This window comes from Gorilla gorilla, chromosome 10, assembly GCF_029281585.2.
Source record: "Gorilla gorilla gorilla isolate KB3781 chromosome 10, NHGRI_mGorGor1-v2.1_pri, whole genome shotgun sequence".
Taxonomy (NCBI): Eukaryota; Metazoa; Chordata; class Mammalia; order Primates; family Hominidae; genus Gorilla; species Gorilla gorilla.
In genome coordinates this window covers 54,008,491-54,033,342 of record NC_073234.2, presented here as the reverse complement: position 1 = coordinate 54,033,342, position 24,852 = coordinate 54,008,491, and the positions used below count along the sequence as shown (strand labels likewise).

Below are 24,852 nucleotides of genomic sequence, written 5' to 3'. Positions count from 1 at the left end.
ATGAATGGTTTTCCCAGAATTAGATGCTAAGATTGATCACCAAGTAAAAAGGAAAACAGCCAGAAGCCTCTACTTAAAAGTTTTGTTTGTCCAATTACAACTTGTGGGGTGTGCCCAGCAAGCATCTTGTGGGGTGATACACTGGTACCATATACATATTTCAATTCTTCATCAATCTTTAAAAAAAAAAAAAAAAAGTAGAGATGGGGTCTTGCCATGTTGCCCAGGCTAGTCTTAAATACCTTAAATACCTCAAGTGATCCTCCCATCTCAACCTCCCGAGTAACTGGAATTGTAGGCATGAGCTAACATGCCTGTCTTCCTAATCTTTCACGTAACTGTTTTAGCACCCATTGATCATTCTTGTTTGAAACAATGACTTCATTAGGGGTGGGAAAATGGTCATTTTTCTCATTTTACCATTCCTTATACATTTCTTAGCTGGCATTCTCTTGTAAAGAGATTTTTGGCCTGGCGCGGTGGCTCACGCCTGTAATCCCAGTATTTTGGGAGGCCGAGGCAGTCAGATAACCTGAGGCCAGGAGTTCAAGTCCAGTCTGGCTGACATGGCGAAACCCTATCTCTACTAAACATACAAATATTAGCCGGGCATGATGATGGGTGCCTATAATCCCAGCTACTCAGGGGGCTGAGGCACAAGAATCCCTTGAACCCAGGAGGCGGAGGTTGCAGTGAGCGGAGATCACGCCATTGCACTGCAGCCTGGGAAGCAGAGTGAGACTCTATCTTGAAAGAAAAAAAGAGAGAGAGAGATTCTTTTTGTCTTCAACTGGAGCTATTTGTTTACCCCAAGATACACTTCTTACAGAAAGCCTGGCTACCATGAAGTATGACAGTGGGTACAACAGGACTCTACCCTCAGACTGCCCCTCCCAGTTAGTTGGGGCTCTACTGACTATGACCCAGGCATGGGAAAAAGACATGACACTCATCTGAAATGAGGTTTTATTTAGAAGCGGTCTTTGAAATAACCCAAGAGTCCGACTATCAGCATGGGGAAATAAGCTCATAGCTGGACAGACAGCAACGATATAGATCCGGTGGAGATGAATCTGCAGATAGAGGATAATTGGTCTTGGCTTCAAGGATGGAAAGAAGCCAAAGATTGGGAATTAGGTATGGCATTTGAAGGAGTTAAGGACTATCCACTCCCAACATATGCCAATTTGATACTTTGATTATTTCAAGCTACAAGCACTTGAGAAACTGTAATTGCAGAAAGAGTTATCAGACCTGTCCTTTCCTTCGTGTGGCAAGCCATAAAAATTCCTTTGAGGAGGATGCCTTCCTCATACTGTGGCAAGAAAATAACTCTTATCTCCAAAGACCAGGAATTGTTGCTGCAATGGATCTGTACAAATAAACCTACTGAAGAAACCTTTATCTTCCATTAGCTTTACACACTCCCGTAGGTCTCCTAATGACTCGCTTGAATTTACTGCCCCTGGCCCATCTCTTCACAATTTATGATTCTTTTTCTAAAACATATAAAAGCTTTCTGCTTTGGCCATTTCTTCAGATCGTCACTCTCGTGAGGGTCCCCAAGTACACATGTAAAAGTAATAAAACTGGGCCAGGCGCAGTGGCTCATGCCTGTACTTGGGCATTTTGGGAGGCCGAGGTGGGTGGATCACCTGAGGTAAGGAGTTTGAGACCAGCCTGGCCAACATGGTGAAACCCCGTCTCTACTAAAAAAATACAAAGAATTAGCTGGGCTGGTGTCACATGCCTGTAGTCCCAGCTACTCAGGAGGCTGAGACAAGAATGAATGGCTTGAACCCGGGAGGCAGAGGTTGCGGTGAGCCAAGATCATGCCATTGCACTCCAGCCTGGGTGACACATCAAGACTCTGTCTCAAAATAAGAAGAAGAAGAAGAAGAAAACTTGTATGTTTTTCTTCTGTTAATCTGCCTTGTGTCAATTTGATTCCTAGATGCAGCTGAAGATCCCTCTTAAGAACTAAGAGAGATAGAGGTGATCTTTAGCCTCCCTATACTTTATAAACCTAGCCCATTGTGCCAGTTAGTAAAGGCAAAAGGTAAAAACACTCGTTTGCATGCTGAGTCATCTTCACTTTGGGATTGTATCTTTTTTAATCAACCAATAAATAAATGTTTACACATCAAGGTAAAGTTATTTATGTATCTGTGAGTTGGCAAATGATATATTGGTCTCTTATTTGTTTATTGGCAAGTACATATTTGTTAACTCAATAAAAAATGTTGATTTTGTATGAGGAACTTCATAAAATGTTCATGGCTAGAGAAAAAGATTTAATAAGAAAACCATATTATAAGAGTATTCAAGAAAATTGTTGTCAGAGTGTATTTTTCTTTTTTTTTTTCTTTTTGAGATGGGAGTCTCGCTCTGTCACCCAGGCTGGAGGGCAATGGTATGATCTCAGCTCACTGCAACCTCCACCTCCCGGGTTCAAGCCATTCTCCTGCCTCAGCCTCCCAAGTAGCTGAGACTACAGGCACATGCCACCACACCTGGCTATTTTTTCTATTTTTAGTAGAGACAGGGTTGTACCATGTTGCCCAGGCTGGTCTCGAACTCCTGACCTCAGGTGATCCGCCCGCCTCGGCCTCCCAAAGTGCTGTGATTACAGGCGTGAGCCACCAAACCGGGCCTTAGCAGAAGGTATTAAATTAAAAGTGCTTTACTGAGTAATTCCTTAATACCAGATTCTCAAACCGTTCCACTGAAATACCTGTAATGGTGGAGATGAAACCCATATACACAGGAGGTCTGCCTGCTGCAGCTACTCCAAGGATTAAATTAATTTCAAGCATCATATAAAATATTAACTGAAATTCTCTGTTCATTTCATGCGGTATCCTTTGTTTTATAAATAATAATAATCATGACGCCCTTCAAAACATTGAATAAAATCAGTGCAAAACATTGAGCAAAAATGCAGTGGGATTTAGGGTCCTAATCCATAAAATAGGGGGATGATAGCATCTCTCATAAGATTATTATGGACAACTAAAATTATATTTATAAAGCCCTTAGAATTGTGACTGGCACATAGTCACTACTTTAAAAATATTTGTCCATCAGGTGCAATGGCTCATGCTTTAATCCCAGCACTTTGGGAGGCCCAGGTGGGAGGATTGCTTGAGGCCAGGAGTACAAGACCAACCTGGGCAACACAGTAAGATCCCATCTCTACAGAAGATTTTTTTTTAATCAGGATCCCTTGAGCCCAAGAAATCAAGGCCACAGTGAGCTATGATCACATCACTACATTCCAGCGTGGGCAATAGAGACTCTCTCAAAAAATAGGGCCTGGCACAGTGGTTCATGCCTGTAATCCCAGCACTTTGGGAGGCCGAGGTGGGTGAATCACCTGAGGTTGGGAGTTCGAGACCAGCCTGACCAACATGGAGAAATCCCCTCTCTACTAAAAATACAAAATTAGCCAGGGTGGCACATGCCTGTAATCCCAGCTACTCAGGAGGCTGAGGTGGGAGAATTGCTTGAACCCAGGAGGCAGAGGTTGTGGTGAGCTGAGATCACACCATTGCACTCCAGCATGGGCAACAAGAGTGAAACTCCATCTCAAATAAATAAATAAATAAAAATAAAAAAATAAAATATTTGTCAAATAAAATTAAAGATTGTTCCAAGTTCATGCTATTGTTTTAGCTACTACCATGTAATTGCCTCTCAGAGTATTAGGAATCCAGTTTGAATGTGATTTTAATATTTAAGGAGATAATTATGGATTGAGCAGAAGAGAGGGGAGATTGTGATTCTTTATTTGAGCTAAGTTAGAAAAGGGATCAAAGAACAGATGGAAATGGCATGAAGCCCAGGGTGTTGGCAGAGGGTAGCCAGAGTGGCCAGGCTGGTTGGTGCAGTCACTTAACACACATTTCAGAGCACTGACCACAGGCCCAGTGCCAGGCACTACAGACTGTGGAAACCATAAGCAGTTGCTGAGATGATGTGATGCAGTATTTCTTAGACCATTTCCCTCAGAATCACTAAGATGTTTGTTAAAAAAACAATACCAGGGCATAGGCCCCACCCTAAAACCATTAAATCAGAATCAGAATCAGAAATTCTGAGGGCAAAAACCTGGAGACAAGTGTATCTAAAAGTTCTCCAGGTACTTCTAATGTGCAACCAGGATTAAGAATCACTAATGCCAGGTACAGTGGCTCATCCCTGTAATCCCAGCACTTTGGGAGGCTGAGGCGGGTGGATCACGAGGTCAGGAGGTCGAGACCAGCCTGGCCAATATTGTGAAACCCTGCCTCTACTAAAAATACAAAAACTAGCTGGGCGTGGTGGCGTGTGCCTATAGTCCCAGCTACTCGGGAGGCTGAGGCAGGAGAATCACTTGAACCCAGGAGGTGGAGGTTGCAGTGAGCCGAGATTTCGCCACTGCACTCCAGGCTGGGCAATAGAGGGAGACTTTGCCTCAGAAAAAAAAAAAAAAAAAAAGAGTCACTAACCTGGTTCAGCCTTTTCATTTGGCAGATGAGAAAACTGAGGACTCAGAAATTAAATAACTTGCCTAAGATGGTAGAGCTCTCTTCAAACAGGTAACTGTAACATAGACTGGCTATGCACTAGTACGGTATTTTTCAAAATTAAAGTAATGCTTCATTAGTAAATTGTAAAAATAAATTTAGTGCATCCTGACCAGAATTTATTTGGAACAGAATAAAAAATATCAGAGTACAAATCAAGTAATAATGATACTATTTCATGACATGTATGTGTGTTTGTGTGTGTGTGTGTGTGTTTATGTGTGTATTCTGTGACTAGAAGTAAGATGTCATTATTATTATGGGTTGTTGTTAAAAAAAATTGAAAAGTCCTGCTCTGGAGTTTCCTTAAAATTTGAATATCTAAGGTTAGAAGGTGATGTCTGCCTATAGGAGTGATATAACTGCCTCTGCTGTCTAGTATGTAGCCCACAGAGAAGGTATGGATGGTATCGAGGTTAAGAACATGGGCTTGGGGGTGCACACATCTTGGAGAAAATTGAGTGTATGCCCTTTATTGGTGATGGAAGCTTTTGCGAGAACCTCAAACTCTTTATGGCTCAGATACCTAAACTTTAAAATGAAAATAAAAACACACACCTCATAGGACTGTTAGTTTTAAATGCCATAATATCTGTAAGGCACTTGGCATAATGTTTGGCACATAGTAAATAGTCAATAAATACAAACAATTAAAAATGCATCCACGACCTATCATTTCCTGATTCAGAGAGGAAGGAACTAAAAATTTACTAGGATTAAAACGGTTTTTCGAAGGATGTATATTCTTGTGACTAATGTTTATTTTAAAAAGATGGAAGTGAAAAAATAGCTGAAATAATTGCTTTAATGGGCAACATATTTACAAAAACTTTTTTTTAATTTTCACAGAACCAGAAATTATGGCGCTAGAAAAATACCTGCTTATCTTAGAGCCAAAACATTTCAATTTTAAAAAATGGCCTCGTATGGCAGATACATAAGTCAGGTATGCCACTCCTGGGATCATATCGGACGGGAGGCAGGATTAGATTACAGCTCCAGACAGAGCAGCATGCAGAGGCTTGCCTTGTGAATTTTAGCTCCAGATCGACTGCAAGAACAAACCAGCAATCCTGAGAGGATCCACAGACTCTCTGAAGGAAGCAGACTGCTCCTGCAGGACCCAGGAGACCCCCAAATACTGTGAGTGCCCCAACTGCAGTGCCACAACTGCAGAAGTGGGAAAGGGAGACCCTCCTCTCCCGAACACACACCCCCACTGGAGAAGCCGAAGGTCTGTTTGTGGGAGAAGCTTCCGACTTTACCTGAAGCTGAGTCAAGTTAGAGAGCCGAGCGAAAAACAGGGGTAGAGGAAGCGGCAGAAAGGCCCTGGGAGCTCGCTGGGTGCCCCTGCAGCCCATTCCTGCCTGGCACCACAGGGATCCACTGAGAGGGTGGCCAGAGATGCAGGGGGTAAAACTCCACAGGGAGAAGGAATGCTCTAGCTGAAATTTGTACCAATTTGAACAGGGTGAGAAACCTCCTGGCCAGAACTCAGGGGAGGGCGTGAATCCAGTATGCAGACTTCACTCATAGGGGAAGAACTAAAGCCCTTTTCTTTCGCAGCTGTGAGGCAGATAGCCTTGGGCAAGTTTTCAAGCCTATCTCTCCCTCTTCCTGAAAACAACTCAGGGCTGTTGGTGGGACATGGTGGGAGTGAGACCAGCCCTTCCGTTTGCATGAGAGCTGGGTGAGGGCTCTGACTGCCAGCTTTCCTCCATTTCCCTGATAACCTGCATGACTCAGCAGAGGCAGCCCTAATCCTCCTAGGTACACAACTCCAGTGACCTGGGAATCTCACTCCCATCTCCCACAGCAGCCACAGCAAGAATTGCCCAAAGAGAGTCTGAGCCTCCTGAACAGTCTGAGCGTATGCCTAGCCCTGCCCCCACCTGATGGTCCTTCCCTATCCACCCTGGTAGTGGAAGATAAATGGCATATAATCTTGGGAGTTCTAGGGTCCCACCCACTACTGGTCCCTCTCCACATTACTACAGCTGATGTTTTCTGGAAAATGCCACCTCCTGGCAGGAGGCCAACCGGCACAAAAATAGAGCATTAAACCACCAAAGCTACAGACCTTCAGAAAGTCTATTGCACCCTCTGCCACCTCCACCAGAACAAGCGCTGGTATCCATGGCTGAGAGACCCGTAGACAGTTCACATCACAGGACTCTGTGCAGACAACCCCCAGTAGCAGCCTAGAGCCTGGTAGACTTGCTGGGTGGCTAGACCCAGAAGAGAGACAACAATCACTGCAGTTCGGCTCACAGGAAGCCACATCCATAGGAAAAGGGGGAGAGTACTACATCAAGGGAAGACCCTGTGGGAAAAAGAATCTGAAGGACAGCATTCAGCCCTAGACCTTCCCTTTGACAGAGCCTACCCAAATGAGAAGGAGCCAGAAAACCAATCCTTGTAATATGACAAAACAAGGCCCTTCAACACCCCCCAAAAATCACACTAGTTCACCAACAATGGATCCAAACCAAGAAGAAATCCCTAATTTACCTGAAAAAGAATTCAGGAGGTTAGTTATTAAGCTAATCAGGGAGAAACCAGAGAAAAGTGAAGCGCAATGCAAGGAAATCCAAAAAATGGTACAAGAAGTGAAGGGAGAAATATTCAAGGAAATAGATAGCTTAAAGAAAAAACAATACAAAATTCAGGAAACTTTGGACACACTTTTAGAAATGTGAAATGCTCTGGAAAGTCTCAGCAATAGAATTGAACAAGTAGAAGAAAGAAATTCAGAGCTCAAAGACAAGGTCTTTTTTTTTTTTTTTTTTTTTGAGATGGAGTTTCACTCTTGCTGCCCAGGCTGGAGTGCAATGGTGCGATCTCCTCTCACTGCAACCTCCACCTCCCGGGTTCAAGCGATTCTCCTGCCTCAGCCTCCCAAGTAGCTGGGATTACACCATGCCCAGCTAATTTTATATTTTTAGTAGAGACAGGGTTTCTCCATGTTGGACATGCTGGCCTCAAACTCCTGACCTCAGGTGATCCACCCACCTCAGCCTCCCAAAGTGCTGGGCCGTGCCCAATGACAAGTTCTTCAAATTAAACCAATCCAACAAAGACAAAGAAAAAAGAATAAGAAAATATGAACAAAGCCTCCAAGAGGTCTGAGATTATGTTAAACGACCAAACCTAAGAACAATCAGTGTTCCCAATGAAGAAGAGAATTCTAAAAGCTTAGAAAATATATTTGGGAGAATAATTGAGGAAAACTTCCCCAGCATTGCTAGAGACCTAGACATCCAAATACAAAAAGCACATAGAACACATCAGAAATTCATCACAAAAAGATCTTCTCCTAGGCATCTTGTCATCAGGTTATCCAAAGATAAGATGAAGGAAAGAATTTTAAGAGCTGTGAGAAAGAAGCACCAGGTAACCTATAAAGGAAAACGTATCAGATTAACTGGAGATTTCTCAGCAGAAACTCTACAAGCTAGAAGGGATTGGGGCCCTATCTTCACCCTCCTCAAACAAAACAATTATCAGCCAAGAATTTTGTATCCAGAGAAACTAAGCATCATATATGAAGGAAAGATACAGTTGTTTTCAGACAAACAAATACTGAGAGAATTCGCCATTACCAGGCCACCACTATAAGAACTGCTAAAAGGAGTTCTAAATCTTAAAACAAATCCTAGAAATACATCAAAACAGAACCTCTTTAAAGGATAAGTCACACAGGACCTATAAAACAAAAATACAAGTTAAAAAGCAAAAACAGCAAAAAAAAAAAAAAAAGTACACAGGCAACAAAGAGTACGATGAATGCACAGTACCTCATATTTCAATACTAACATTGAATGTAAATGGCCTAAATTCTCCACGTAAAAGATACAGAACCTCAGAATGCTTTCCATCCATCTGTTGCCTTCAGGAGACTCACCTAACACATAAAGACTCACATAAACTTAAAGTAAAGGGATGGAAAAAGGCATTTCATGCAAATGGACACTAAAAGTGAGCAGAGGTAGCTATTCTTATATCATGCAAAACAAACTTTAAAGCAACAGCGGTTAAAAGAGACAAAGAGGGACATTCTATAATGGTAAAAGGCCTTGTCCAACAGGAAAATATCACAATCCTGAACATATATGCACCTAACACTGGAGCTCCCACATTTATAAAACAATTTCTACTAGACCTAAGAAATGAGATAGACAGCAACACAATAATAGTGGGGGACTTCAGCACTCCACTGACAGCACTAGACAGTTCATCAAGAGAGAGAGTCAACAAAGAAACAATAGATTTAAACTATACCTTGGAACAAATGGACTTAACAGATATATACAGAACATTTCATCCAACAACTGCAGAATACACATTCTATTCAACAGCACATGGAACTTACTCCAAGATAGACCATATGATAGGCCATAAAACTGTTACTGGGGAGTCCTTGCTCCCAGAGCTCCCAAGATGGTGGGGGGCCGTTTCCAAGATGGTGGCAAGCCTCGTGTTCTCTGACATGGGGTTCTTGGCCTCACAGATTCCAAGGAATGGAATCTGGGGCCATGCAGTGAGTGTTATAGCTCTATTAGAAGCCGTGGGTCATGGAAGAGAACCGTGGAACCCAGTGACTAGTGTTCAGCTCGATTAGGATGAACCTGGGCACTTAGCTGTGCAGGAACAATGGCAAGCCTTTAGCCCGATCGGGGGCGGCAATGGGCACCTTGCTGGATCAGAAGCACAGTGGACACCCTGCCTGATCTGGAGGGATGGAAGTCAGCGGCAGGTCTGCAACGGTGGCAAACAGCAGTGGTGGATGGTGATCGAAAGCTCAGCTCAAGCAGTAACAAACACGGACCAGAAGAGAGTGCAGTTGCAAGATTTAATAGAGTGAAAACAGAGCTCCCATACAAAGGGAGGGGACCCAAAGAGGGTAGCCATTGCCGGCTCGAATACTTGGGTTTATATCCCGATCATTGTCCCTCCCACTGTGCTCTCAGGCAGTAGATGATTGCCTATTTCTTTACCTCTTGTTTTTGCCTAATTAGCATTTTAGTGAGCTCTCTCTACTATCTGATTGGTCGGGTGTGAGCTAAGTTGCAAGCCCCATGTTTAAAGGTGGAAGCGGTCACCTTCCCATCTAGGCTTAGGGATTCTTAGTTGGCCTAGGAAATCCAGCTAGTCCTATCTCTCAAAACGAGCCTCAATAAATTTAAGAAAATTGAAATTATATCAAGCATTCTCTCAGACCACAGTGGAATAAAACTGGAAATCAACTCCAAAGGGAAACTTCAAAACCATGCAAATACATGGAAATTAAATAACCTGCTCCTGAATGAGCACTGGGTCAAAAACAAAATCAAGATGGAAATTTAAAAATTCTTGAACTGAATGACAATAATGGCACAACCTATCAAAACCTCTGGGATACAGCAAAGGTGGTGCTAAGAGGAAAGTTCATAGCCCTAAACGCCTACATCAAAAAGTCTGAAAGAGCACAAACAGGCAATCTAAGGTCACACCTCAAGGAACTAGAGAAACAACAACAAACCAAACCCAAACCCAGCAGAAGAAAAGAAATAACCAAGATCAGAGCAGAACTAAATGAAATTGAAACAAAAAGAAATAATACAAAAGATAAATGAAACAAACATCTGATTCTTTGAAAATATAAATAAAATCGATAGACCATTAGAAGATTAACCAAGAAAAGACGAGGCAAAATCCAAATAACCTCACTAAGAAATGATACAGGAGATTTTACAACTGACACCACTGAAATGCAAAAGATCATTCAAGGCTACTATGCACACCTTTACGCACATAAACTAGTAAATCTAGAAGAGATGGTTAAATTCCTGGAAAAATACAACCCTCCTAGCTTAAGTCAGGAGGAATTAGATACCCTGAACAGACCTCCAACAAGCAGCGAGATTGAAAGGGCAATTTAAAAATTTCCAACAAAAAAAGTCCAGGACTAGACAGACTCACAACAGAATTCTACCAGACATTCAAAGAAGAATTGGTATCAATCCTTTTGGCACTATTCTACAAGATAGGAAAGAAGGAAACCTCCCTAATTCATTTTATGAAGGCAGCATCACCGTAATACCAAAAACCAGAAAAGGATATAACCAAAAAAGAAAACTACAGACCAATATTCTTGATGAACATAGTGCTAAAATCCTGAACGAAATACTAGCTAACCAAATCCAACAACATATCTAAAAGATAATGCACCTTGATCAAGTGGGTTTCATACCAGGGATGCAGGGATGGTTTAACATATGCAAGTCAATAAATGTGATACACCACATAAACAGAATTAAAACAAAAATCACATAATCATTTTAATAGATGCAGGAAAAGCATTCAACAAAATCCATCATCCTTTTTTTTTTTGTCTTTGAGACAGACTGTCACTCTGTCGCCCAGGCTGGAGTGCAGTGGCACGATCTCAGCTCACTGAAACCTCTGCCTCCTGGGTTCAGGTGATTCTTGTGCCTCAGCCTCTCGAGTAGCTGGGATTACAGATGTGTGCCACCAAGCCTAGCTAATTTTTGTCTTTTAGTACAGATGTCTTTTTGTCTTTCACCGTGTTGGCCAGGCTGGTCTCGAACTCCCGACCTCAGGTAATCTGCCTGCCTCAGCCTCCAAAAGTGCTGGGATTACACACATGAGCCACTGTGCCCAGCCTTATCATCCCTTTATGATTAAAACTCTCAGCAAAATCGGCATACAAGGGACATACCTTAATGTAATAAAAGCCATCTATGCTAACCCACAGCCATCATAATACTGAAAGGGGAAAAGTTGACAGCATTTCCTCTGAGACTGGGAACAAGATAAGGATGCCCACTCTCACCACTCTTCTTCAACATAGTCCTGGAAGTCCTAGCCAGAGCAATCAGATGAGAGAAAGAAATAAAGGGCATCCAAATAATCAAAGAGGAAGTCAAACTGTCACTGTTTGCTGACGATATGATCATTTACCTTGAAAACCCTAAGTACTCCTCCAAAAAGCTCCTAGAACTGATAAAAGAATTCAGCAAGGTTTCTGGATACAAGATTAATGTACACAAATCAGTAGCTCTTTTATACACCAACAGCAACCAAGTGGAGAATCAAATCAAGAACTCAACCCCTTTTGCAATAGCTGCAGATAAATAAACAAATAAAATACTTAGGAATATACCTAACAAAGGAGTCAAAAGACCTCTACAAGCAAAACTACAAAACACTGCTCAAAGAAATCATAGATAGCACCAACAAATTGAAACACATCCCATGCTCATGGATGGGTAGAATCAACATTGTGAAAATGACCATACTGCCAAAAGCAATCTACAAATTCAACGCAATCCCCATCAAAATACCACCATCATTTTTCACAGAATTAGAAAAAACAATTATAAAATTCATATGGAACCAAAAGTCTTGCAAAGCCAAAGCAAGACTAAGCAAAAGGAACAAATCTGGGGGTATCACACCACCTGATTTCAAACCACACTCTAAGGCTATAGTCACCAAAACAGTGTGGTATTGGTATAAAAATAGGCATATAGACCAATGGAACAGAATAGAGAACCCAGAAATAAACCCAAATACTTACAGCCAACTGATCATTGACAAAGCAAACAAAAACATAAAGTGGGGAAAGGACACCCTGTTCAACAAATTGTGCTGGGATAATTGGCAAGCCACCTGTAGGAGAATGAAACTGGACGCTCATCTCTCACCTTATACAAAAATCAACTCAAGATCGATTAAGGACTTAAACCTAAGACCCGAAATTTTAAAAATTCTAGAAGATAGCATTGGGAAAACCCTCTGACGTTAGGTTAGGCAAGGATTTCATGACCAAGAATCCAAAGCAAATGCAACAAAAACAAAGATAAATAGCCGGGACCTAATTAATTAAAGAGCTTTTTCATGGCAAAAGGAACAGTCAGCAGAGTAAAGAGACAAATCACAGAGTGGGAGAAAATCTTCACAATCTATACATCTAACAAAAGACTAATTTTCAGAATCTACAACGAACTTGAACAAATCAGTAAAAAAAACCAATCCCATCAAAAAGTGGGCTAAGGACATGAATAGATAATTCTCAAAAGAAGATATACAAATGGACAACAAACATGAAAAAATGCTCCACGTCACTAATGATCAGGGAAATGCAAGTCAAAACCACAATGCAATGCCACCTTACTCCTGCAAAAATGGACATAATCTAAAAACAGTAGATGGTAGCATGGATGCAGTGAACGGGGAACACTTCTACACTGCTGGTGGGAATGTAAACTAGTACAGCTGCTATGGAAAATAGTGTAAAAATTTCTTAAAGAACCAAAAGTAGAACTACCATTTGATCCAGCTATCCCACTACTGGGTATCTACCTAGAGGAAAGAAAGTCATTATTCGAAAAAGGTACTTGCACACACATGTTTATAGCAGCACAATTCACAATTGCAAAATCGTGGAACCAACCCAAATGCCCATCAGTCAATGAGTGGATAAAGAAACGGTGGTGCATATATATATGTGTGTACATATATAAGTGTATATATATATCTGATGGAATACTATGCAGCCATAAAAAGGAATGAATTAATAGCATTTGCAGTGACCTGGATGAGAATGGAGAATATTAATCTAAGTGAAGTAACTCAGGAATGGAAAACCAAACATCGTATGTTCTCACTGACATGTGGGAGCTAAGCTATGAGGACACAAAGGCATAAGAATGATACAATGGACTTTGGGGACTTGTGGGGAAGAGTGGGAGGGGGCAAGGGATAAAAGACTACAAATATGGCACACTGTATACTGCTCAGGTGATAGGTGCACCAAAATCTCATAAATCGCCACTAAAGAACATACTCATGTAACCAAATACCACCCGTACCCCAATAACTTATGAAAAAATAAAAAAAATCTAAACATAGAAAAGGAAAAAGTAAAATAAAATAATAAAAAAGAGAAACATGAAAAAAATAAGTCAGGTAGCCATCAGTCATTTGGATGTTGTCGTTTGTTTAGTTTCTTTTGAAAAAGAAAGATTTTCAAGATCTGCATTAAAAAAAATGGTTCACATTCATTTTTGGCAGCTGGATCGCAAACAAAATGAAAACTTAGGCCCAAGAATTCCTTCCTGTTTCTCATATGCTTCAATTCCTCTCTTTGCTCAGATCCTGTGCATGTCCACGGAGCGTTTCTGATCCAGCTCCCCGTTTTTAATAAGGAACTCTTCAACAAGAAATAAACTCCCTCTACTCATTCATGGTTCCACCTCAGTTTTATGAACAGACAAGTGCACAAGCTGGTCCCAAATAATGATGTGTCTGGTATGTTTAACATTTGTGTGGCAGCTGGTGGAAAACCTTAAGGTTTTTTTTCCTCCTATTCCTTCCTGCGAAGGCGTATGCTTCTTCTAGAATGTCATTTGCATATACGCATACACTTATATACATACACACATATAGGTACATATGAACACATATAAAGGACTCAGATTATATGTTAAGTTGGTAGGACATAATGTATTAGGCTTAGCATTACAGAAGATTTAGAGATGAATCAACACTTGGTTTATAGTCAAGGAGCTTAAATCTGATAGAGAAGACATAGCATGTTCACAGATAACTCTAATCCAGGAGAAAATGTAATAAGGGCCAGGACAAAGAGACAGCTACAGCACTACCGGAGTTTCAAAGGAGGGAGAGATTGCATGCATGCCTCCGATAGTTGCAGGAACAGTGGAGACAGTGGCAGAGGAGGCATCTGAGCTGCATCCTGAAAGATGGACCGAATTTGCCTCTGCCAACATGAGGAGGTGGGATATCCAAATGACAGAGGGCACACATAAAGATCCAGAAGTAGGTAAAAAGGCATGTCTAGGGACCACTGAAGACACTACTTGGGCCAGAACAAGGGGCCCATGGAGGGGAGTAAAGGTCAATTGATTTGGGGAAAGAGGGTATGTATTAGTTTTCTTGGTTGCTATAACAAATTGCTGGCTGGGCGTGGTGGCTCATGTCTATAATCCTAGCACTTTGGGAGGCCGAGGCACGCAGATTGCTTGAGCCCAGCTCAAGCAACATAGCAGATTGCTTGAGCCCAGCTCAAGATCAGCCTGGGCAACACAGGGAAACCCCATCTCTACAAAAATTTTTAAAAAACTAGCCAAGCATTGTGGCGCATACCTGTGGTCCCAGCTACTTGAGAGGCTGAGGCCGGAGGATCACTTGGGCCTGGGAGGTTAAGGCTGCAGTAAGCTATGATGTGCCACTGCACTCCAGCCTGGATGACAGAGCAAGACCATCTCAAACAAACAAACAAACAAACAAACAAAAAAAGCTGGGTGCAGTGGCTCACGCCTGTAATCCCAACACTTTGGGAGGCCAAGCTGGGTGGATCACTTGAGGTAAGAAGTTCAAGACCAGCCTGGCCAACATGGGGAAACCCTGTCTCTACAAAAAATACAAAAAATTAGCTGGGCGTGGTGGCAGCCACCTGTAATCCCAGCTACTTGGGAGGCTGAGGCAGGAGAATCGCCTGAACCCGGGAAGCGGAAGTTGCAGTGAGCCGAGATTGCACCATTGCACTCCAGCCTGGGCAACAAGAGTGAAACTCCGTCTAATAAAATAAATACATAAATTAATTAATTAAATAAAACAAAAAACCAAATTGCCACAAGCTGAGTGGCTTAAGACAACACAAATTTATCATTTTACAGTTCTGGAGGTCAGAACTCTAAGGGCCTCCCTAGGCTAAAATCAAGGCATCAGCAGAGCTGTGTTCCTTCCTGCAGGCCCTACAGGAGAATTCATTTTCCTGCCTTTTCCAGGTGGAAGCTGCTCACATTCCTTGGCTTGTAACTCCCTTTCATTTTCAAAGCCAGCAATGGCTGGTGGAGTCTTTCTCACATCACATCACATCTTCTGCCCCCTGCTTCCACGTTTAAGGACACTTGTAAAATTACATTGGGTCGGCCGATGATCCAGGGTAATCTCCTCATTTTACATTAGCAACTCTAATTCCACCTGCAATCTTTATTCCCTTTTGCCAGGAAACAACATATTCATAGGCTCCTGAGATTACGACATAGACATCTTTGGGGATACATTATGCTGCTACCAAAATTTTTGTTCCAATTTTAGATTGGAACCAAAAATGGAAAGGCCCTGAATGTCAGGATTGTCATCCACATTCTTCATCCAGGACAGAAAATACAACGTCTATTTTCAGATTAAAGATGGTTTCAGTTCAAATATTTTCTTGCTTTTAGCTAGAATTATAGCAATTCAGTCTAGTAGCCCAGATTGTCTCATACTGATTGGGTGTTCTGCTTGACAGTTCTAGACGCCTTTGATTAATAAAACATGGGGAAAGAAATTAAATATTGATAAATGTAGTTTGGTGCATTCAGCTTTTCAAAACACAGGGCCTTTTGGGAGGGAAAACCATAAAAGGGGATCTCAGTGCTGGAAAGACTGGGAACCACTGCCTTAAAAAAATATGGCCTCTGATTATTCCAGTTGGTCTTACTTGTATATATGGCATTTTTCTCTATTACTGATAGATCTCTAGGGTTGGAGTATGAAAGATTTGGAAAAGACTTTTTAAAATTGCTTTGTTGAATATGTTTTATCTTTCAACTTGTTTATGGTTTGATCAATAATTCATTCCTTAGCATCTGTGTCTTAAAGACTATCTTGTCTGTTGTCTTTATGAATGATGAATTAGGATATTGGGAGAACAAAATACCTTCTTTTTAAAGCACAGCATCTCAAATGAAATGCCCAGAATTTATAGTGTGTAGATAACAACAAAAAAATGACTTAAAGCCGTGAAACAGGAAGAGGGATGAAACATTTGATAAAGCAGGAAGTACAAATAATATAACAGAAAATCCATCTGGACTTGGGCACTGAGCTGTTCAGATGGCCTTTATTTATTTGCTTAGCCAATTTGAAGATTCTCCCTTTAAAATACCATTTCAATTAAAATGTTCTACCATGAACTACTGGAGCATAAGTTCACCCAGCTGTTAATCACACCCAGCACAGATACCTTTCCATTTTAGGTGTTTGTGTGGAATATATTTTTCTCAAACTCCTAGTGCTTACCTTTCTGTTTTAAATAAAGAAAGGGTGAAAAGGCAGAACAAACCAGTTATATGGAGAGAAAAACTTAGGCACAGAGAGAAGTGTCATTTGAACACAGACTCTGGCCTGTGCTGCAGTTTTTCTTTCTTTCTTTTTTTTTTTTTCTTTTCTGAGACGGAGTCTTGTCGCCCAGGCTGGAGTGCAGTGGTGCGATCTCGGCTCACTGCAAGCTTCACCTCCTGGGTTCACACCATTCTCCTGCCTCAGCCTCCCAAGTAGCTAGGACTACAGGCGCCCACCACCACGCCCGGCTAATTTTTTGTATCTTTAGTAGAAACGGGGTTTCACCATGTTAGCCAGGATGGTCTTGATCTCCTGACCTCGTGATCTGCCCACCTCAGCTTCCCAAAGTGCTGGGATTACAGGTGTGAGCCACCGTGCGCGGCCCCCTTGTGCTGCAGTTTTTCAACACATTGCAGCTAACACTTACTGAGCACTGACCCTGTGTCAGGCGTTGTGCACAACTGATAATCCTCACAGCCACTCTATGAGATGTGCACTATTAGACTTATTTCTGATGGAGAAACTGAGGCTTAGAGAGGTTAATTCACTTGTAGAAGCTCACACTATTAGTGAGTGAAGGAGCAGAGAGTCAATCTCCATGCTGGCTTTAAAAAAAACACAGATAGAGTCATCTCATTCTCCTGCTTTGTAAACATTATTTTTTTTAACCTCACAATATTGGGATTCTCCACCCTGGCTTCATGGTAGAATCATTTGGGGTCTTTTTACAAAATACCATTGCCTAGAATCCACACAAGACTACTTAAAAAGAACAATAATAACAACACTAATGACAACCACATTACATTGGGCTTACTATGTGCTCAATATAAGTGTTACTATGTGCCAAGGCTTTCTTTAACATATATGGACACGCACATGCACACATATATTCTCTCTAATATATATAACACTAACTTATACATATATTCAAATGAGGGTCTCTCTCCATATATTCTCATTTAATCCTCAAAATAAACCTTGGATGAAGATACCATTGAGTATCACCAATTTACAAATGGAGAAGGTGAGACTCAGAAGATTTAAAAGCCTAGCTCATATGATTCAAGAGACATGCAAAAAAAAAAAAAAAAAAAAAGCCTAGCTCACAATTATCTGGCTAGCAACTGGCCAAACTGGGATTCTGATCCCAGGAAGTTTGGCTGCGTACAGAATCTGTACTTGTTGCTGGTAACCTCTGGCAGATGCTAGAGAACCAACCTACTTAAAAAAAAGTCAAAAAGGAAGAGTAAAACATTTGTCCTGTGTTTACATATATAAACTATACCTCAGGGTAACTAGTAGATGAGAAGAATCTCTCTCGAACAGAATTTTAGCTAATAAATGAATGAGTGATAGAATTAGAATATTATCATTTTGCAGCCTGTGATGAAATAATAAACCTAGACCATGACCATCAGTGGATGCCAACTTCTCAAAAAAGAGATGTCCAGACTTTATGTTCTTCCTGATAGAAGCATACATTACCTCTTATGAAGGATTATTTTTTCTTTCTTTCTTTCTTTTTTTTTTCTGTGTGTGTGAGATGGAGACTTGCTCTGTCACCCAGGCTGGAGTGCAGTGGCGCGATCTTGGTTCACTGCAACCTCCGCCTCCCACGTGTGAGTGATTCTCCTGCCTCAGCCTCGTGAGTAGCTGGGATTGCAGGCACCTGCCATTACGCCCAGCTAATTTTTGTGTTTTCAGTAGAGACGGGGTTTCACCATGTTGGTCAGGCTGGTCTCAAACTCCTAACCTCAAGTAATCCGCCTACCTCAGCCTCCCAAAGTGCTGGAACTACAGGCATGAGCCACCGCTCCTGGAGCTTATGAAGGCTTCTTGCTAGAAAAGTCAAATCTCTTCAAGCTTCTAGAATCAAATTCCATTTTCAGATAACACAAGAGACCAGAGGAACATGTTATATGACACCTGGGGATGTAATCAGCAAAATCCAGACTGGGGAACTCAACAGACAGAAGACTTCATTTCCATCACACATAAATAGAGACAATGAGAGAGAGGACTTATAGATCAAAAGATTCATATAAACTAATTACAATGTATGTGTACATCATATTTGGATTCCGATTTGATAGCATATCTGTTAAAAAAATAAACATTGGGGAAATTTGAACACTGACTGGATGCTTGATGTCATTAAAGTCATTTAAATTTCTTGTTTCTTTGTGTTTTTTGTTTCTTTGTTCATTTGTTTTTAGAGACAGGGCCTCATTGCATTGTCCAGGCTGGAGTGTAGTGACACGATCATAGCTTACTGCAGCCCCAAATTCCTGGGTTCAAGCAATCCTCCCATCTCAGCCTCCTGAGTAGCTGGGACCACAAGCACATACCACCATACCTGGCTAATTTTTAAAAACTTTTTGTCAAGACACAGTCTCACCATCTTGCCCAGGCTGGTCTTGAACTCCTGGGCTCAAGTGATCCTCCCACCTCAGCCTCCCAAATCATTGGGATTACAGGTGTGAGCCACCGTGCCCAGCCTTAATTTCTTTTTGGTGTGAAAATTATATAGTAGTTATGTTTTTAAAAAGAGTCTGTACCATTTATAGACATATACTGAAATATTTATGGGTGAAATTGAAAATATATATAGCAATAATTATTATTTAAATAGACTTTTAAAGATGTGCATTTAAAGCACACCTAATTTGACTCCTAGCACTCTGGGGCACTACTCGTGAGTTTCTTCAACCACTTAACTGAGACTGTAATCTCAACATCCTCATTTTATAAAATATGTTGCATTATGTTGCATGTGACAGGTTTGTTGTTGTTGTTGTTTTGAGACAGGGTCTTGCTCTGTTACCCAAGCTGAGTGCAGTGGCATGATCTCGGCTCAGTGCAATCTCCGCCTCCCGGGTTCAAGCAATTCTCCTACCTCAGCCTCCCAAGTAGCTGGGATTACAGGTGCGCACCACCACACCCGGCTAATTTTTGTATTTTTAGTAGAGATGGGGGTTTCACCATGTTCGCCAGGCTGGTCTCGAACCCCTGACCTCAGGTGATCCCCCTGCCTCAGCCTCCCAAAGGGCTAGGATTACAGGCCTGAGCCACTGTGCCCAGCCATGACAGATTTTTAATTAGTGAGTTTTTAAAAAATTAATGGTAGTTCGGGCCTGGCACAGTAGCCCACGCCTATAATCCCAGCACTTTGGGAGGCCAGGGCAGGAGGATCACTTCAGTTCAGTGGTTTGAGACCTACCTGGCCAACATGGCGCAACCCCATCTCTACTAAAAATACAAAAATTAGCTGGGAGTGGTGGCTGGAGCCTGTAATCCCAGCTACTCGGGAAGCTGAGGCAGGAGGCTGCAGTGAGCCAGGATCGTGTCACTGTACTCCAGCATGGGCAACAGAGTGAGACTCCATCTCAAAAAAAAAATAAGCTAATGGTAGAAGGAGGCTGAGGCAGAAGAACCACTTGAGCCTGGGAGGCAGAGGTTGAGGTGAGCCGAGACCACGCCACTGTACTCCAGTCTGGGAGACAGAGTGAGAGACCTGGTCTCAAAAAAAAAAAAAAATTAATGGTAGTGATAACAGATTATTATATGAAATAGAAAGAAACTCTAAATCCCTTTCTATAGCCCCATGATGAAGAGAGTCCTACTCAGAAACAATTGACAAATTCATGCAAACTTCTAGAGGGTTATTGTCACTGCTCAGCTCTTCTTGCTTTCATCTTTAGTTGACTTCTCTATTGCATTCCCCATATGGCTTTTCAGAATCTTACCTACTTTTTCTCACCCCTTCATATCTCTTCTAAAGACATGCAACATACAAAATCAACCCAAACTTTCTCATTTTCTCTTCTCTACCCTTCAAAAAGTCTCTGTGACAATGTATTTATTTTTTCCTTCACTTATTTACTCACTCACTCAACACATGTTTATTGAACACTTAACTTTTGTCAGAACTGGACTGGGTGCTGAGGATATGACGGTGAAAAGACAGACTCAGCTCCTTCCCTCTGGAGGCCTGGAGGCCATTAGAACACGTCTCGGAGTCCTCGCCATCCTGTCATTCTTTTCTCCTCTATCTTCCTTTCAAAGAGTAGTGGCTCCCACCTTCCCTTGGAACTTGCAAACATTAGTCTAGCTAAGCAAAAAACAAAAACAAAAACAGTTAAATTTGTCTGGGTTCATCATGGTTCTGCCATTTAGTAGTTTTATGACTTTGGGCAAGTTAAAAACCCTGTCTCAACCTATACCCTGATCTGCGAAGAATCATAACACCTAACTCATAGTGCAGTGGGAAGATGAGAGATAAATGTAGTACAAAACTGAATAAAGTGCCTGGCATATGGTAGCCATTAGATAAATAGTAGCTGTCATTATCATTATCACACCATCAGTTTCCCCACCCTCACACATATCTTTAATGTTTCTTTCCCAGTTGTTCTTATCCTCCTTACTATAAGGACAAGGCCACATCACACAAACCTGCCCAAAAGATCTTGGGAGTCACACAGGAAACTCTCTCCTCAGCTCCCAGGTAACCCCAATTTACATCCAAAGAAAGGTGTTTCCTTCCTGAACCATTATCAGAATCGCACCTTTTTTCATCTCTATTTCTCTCTTGAATATGTTTTTCTGTGTCTCTCATTCAAAGGAGATTCTGATGACCAAGGTATATATACACAGGAACTCTGGGGGCCTACGGACCTCAAAGAAGAAAACCATATTATATCTGGCTCTCACCGTACTGGTGATCACACTTGGCCCTTTGTGGTTACATTGGTGATAATGATCTGCATATAAAATACAGGGCCTTTAACTTTCTTTTTTCTTTCTTTTTGTTTTGTTTTAGAGACAGGGTCTCCCTGTGTTGCCCAAGCTGGAGTGCAATGGTGCGATCCTAGCTCACTGCAGCCTAGAACTCCTGAGCTCAAGCGACCCTCCTGCCTCAGCCTCCTGAGTACCTAGGACTACACAGACATACCACCACACTCTGCTGACTTTATTTTGTAGAGCTGGAGCAACTTGCTATGTTTTCCAGGCTGGTCTGGGACTCCTGGCCTCAAGCCATCTCCCTGCCTCCACTTCCTGAAGTTCTGGGATCACAAGTATGAGCCCCTGCACCTGGCTTAACTTTCAAGAAAGTGTTTCTTTCCTCCCTTCCTTCCTTCCTTCCTTCCTTCCTTCCTTCCTTCCTTCAGATGGGGTCTCACTCTGTTGCCCAGGCTAGAGTGCAGTGGCACTATTACAGCTCACTGAAGCCTCAACTCCCCAGGCTCAAGCAATCCTCCCACCTCAGCCTCCTGAGTGAGTAGCTGAGACTGCACGTGTGTGCCACCACAACCAGCTAATAAGAAAGTGTTTCCAACTGTTTTTTTGTCTTCCACTCATGCCTTGCAGGAGATCCATAGAATTCCTCTTACTAATGTCACTTAAGAGTGAGAAATATAAGTCCTGGAGAGGTTAAACAACTTGCTTAAGAACAGGGAGGATGATAGTAGCAGAAGGAGTTGCTCCATTCTTTCTGGAATCCATTAACCAAAAGAAAATCCATCTTCTTTAATCATGTCACATAACAAGGAGTTTGTTGCCCATAGATAAGAGGGAGAAAGGTGGTAAACATAACAGGATAAAGATTTAAAATGGCAGAAGAAAAATTAGGGTTTTAGAAACAAGAAGAAAAGGGCTAAATCGGCATTTTAAAAATAAATGGCCTTAGACTGCTGCACCAAACATGGTTGTCTTCTTTATGAGAGCTATATGATCTGCTTAGAAATTCTCTAAAACTTCATTCATTCCTTCGTCACTGGTTACTCCCATATTGGGTGCCACGCACTGGTGCTCCACAAGGATACAATAAAGAAGGAAGAAAGAGTCCACCACATTCTCAGTGGTTCCCTATCACTGAAATTTCATTATAAATGCAAGTGGCTCTAAGTCAACCTGCAGTGCTTCTGTGTAGAATTGTTATAAATGACCTCAATTCCATCAATTCCATCATGCTTGGGGCTGAAGTACATCCTCTGCAGCAGGGTCCTAATCTGTTTCTCAGTTTGGCTACTTCTTGTCCCAGAATCCTGACCCCATCATGGTATTCAAATACAGCTGAAGAAATATGCCTTTTTTTTTTTTTTTTTTTTGAGACAGAGTTTCGCTTTTGTTGCTCAGGCTGGAGTGCAATGGCGTGATCTTGGCCACCTGGCTAACATGGTGAAACCCCGTTTCTACTAAAAATACAAAAAAATTAGCTGGGCATGGTGGCGTGTGCCTGTAATCCCAGCTACTTGGAAGGCTGATGCAGGAGAATCGCTTGAACCTGGGAGGCGGAGGTTGCAGTGAGCTGAGATTGCACCATTGCACTCCAGCTTGGGCAACAAGAGTGAAACTCTGTCTCAAAAAAACAAAATATATATACTATATATATATATATAGACACAAGGTTATAGCTGAGACTTGATGCTTCTGGAGAGCGCAGTGTAGGGACAACCCTCCCCTGGTATATACATTGAGCCCCTGAGTTATATAGAATCTGAGGCGCTCCTAGGGAGAAAAAATCTGAACCACATACATCTGAGGGGACTAGACATGTATACTTGTGTTCAAATCATGCCAGGTGGTTCCAAAGCAGCCAGATTACAGGAAGAATGATGGGGATGACCATGGAAGAATTCTGCACGAGGGAGGAAGGTCTTGCCTTGGGAGCTAGGGATGACAGTGGTTTCAGGAATCATAAGGAAACAACTGGAAGTCAACCTTACTGACACTGAGGTACAGCAGGCCTTCACTTCCAACAGCAACATCATATGGTAGGATTCCAACTGCATGAGCAGACATTAATTTTGGTTAAAGCATCTGGCCATTGAGAATAATATTCTAGCTCAATGGCACCACTGTAGTCCTGTTAGGTGAGACAGCGTGCAGTTGGGAAGTAAGCAATAAGCAGGGCTGATCCATGGACACATGTGGGATCAACTGGCGAGTCCCAGAAATTGCTAAGGAGGGAAGCATTGTCTCACCAGCTCAGTCCACACACCCCTACCTTTAGGCCTTCTCTGTTACTATAGCATATTTAAAAAATCATAAATCCAGTTCCAAAAGAATTGATGAATAATGTTAAAGTCTGTGAAGGAGGGAGCCGCAATAAATGGCACTCTTCTTGCTCACTTGCATCCTGAACAAGTTGAAGAAATAAAACAAAGGTAGAGCAAATGGGGATCACCTTTGTTACCAGCAGAGGCCAGGCTAGAAGACTAGGTTTTAGGTCTGGTGGTCAAGTGGGCTAAAATTAGACAGACTTGCCCATAGTCAGGCATTTGCTAGGCTAGAGCAGGCCTGCCCAGGCAAGACTTGCAATACAGAGAGATACTGTGCATTCTTGGAATGCCCACTCCGAATAGGAAGCAGCAAAGCTGACCCAACACGATCAGCGATTCTTCCAAAATTACCATCCAATTACTCACTCCAGAGCCCTAGGGGTGGGATGAATAAAAGGGCTAAGGGAAACAAAACATGGGCTTGGAGAACTCCCTCGTTATAGAAACCAGGAGAGGAAAAAAGGTACCTCTCCTCTGTATTGATCAGGGTCCCATCAGGTTATTAAATAGAAGGTATTAAATACGGAGAATTAATTATAAAGGTGTTAGAGGAGCTAAAATAGTCACTAGCGTAGATGAGGCATCCCAAAGATTAGCAAGTGGGAAGCCACCACCCACCCTTAAGACTGGAGAGACAAAGGAAGGATCTGGGGGTCTCTTGATAGACACTAGCATTATAACAGAAATATTCAGGCAAGAGCTGGAGCCACAGAGGAGGGCAGCTACTGCCAGATATGCCTCCCATGGCAGAAAAAGAGGACAAGAAATACCTTGGCTTCCCCTTTCCTCCCAACCTCCAATCTCCAACAGTACCTCTCGCTGGTTAAGTGAGGCTAAAACAGGTGGTCAAGAGAGCCTGGGTATCATAGCTTGCAATAGTCAGACATCCAGAGCAGACACAAAGGATGGATCTGGAGGCAAACAGTCAAATAACCAGCACAACATTTAACCAGGCAGAGTTTTGTTGCAATTTTGTTTGTAGACGAAAGAGAAATTTACATATCATACACCCAAACCTTTCTAAATGTCTCATCACCACTTTTTGAAATTTCTCTCCTGCAGCAGCTGCTATGTCG

General features: G+C 42.0%; 1 long non-coding RNA gene across 1 annotated transcript; it reads left to right on the top strand.

Moving 5' to 3' along the window:
- Positions 1–4,521: 4,521 nt before the first annotated feature.
- Positions 4,522–14,851, top strand: LOC129525727 (uncharacterized). The gene is made up of 3 exons (XR_010129337.1): positions 4,522–4,580; positions 5,418–5,711; positions 13,728–14,851. It is a non-coding gene; the product is annotated as an uncharacterized lncRNA (long non-coding RNA).
- Positions 14,852–24,852: the final 10,001 nt, after the last annotated feature.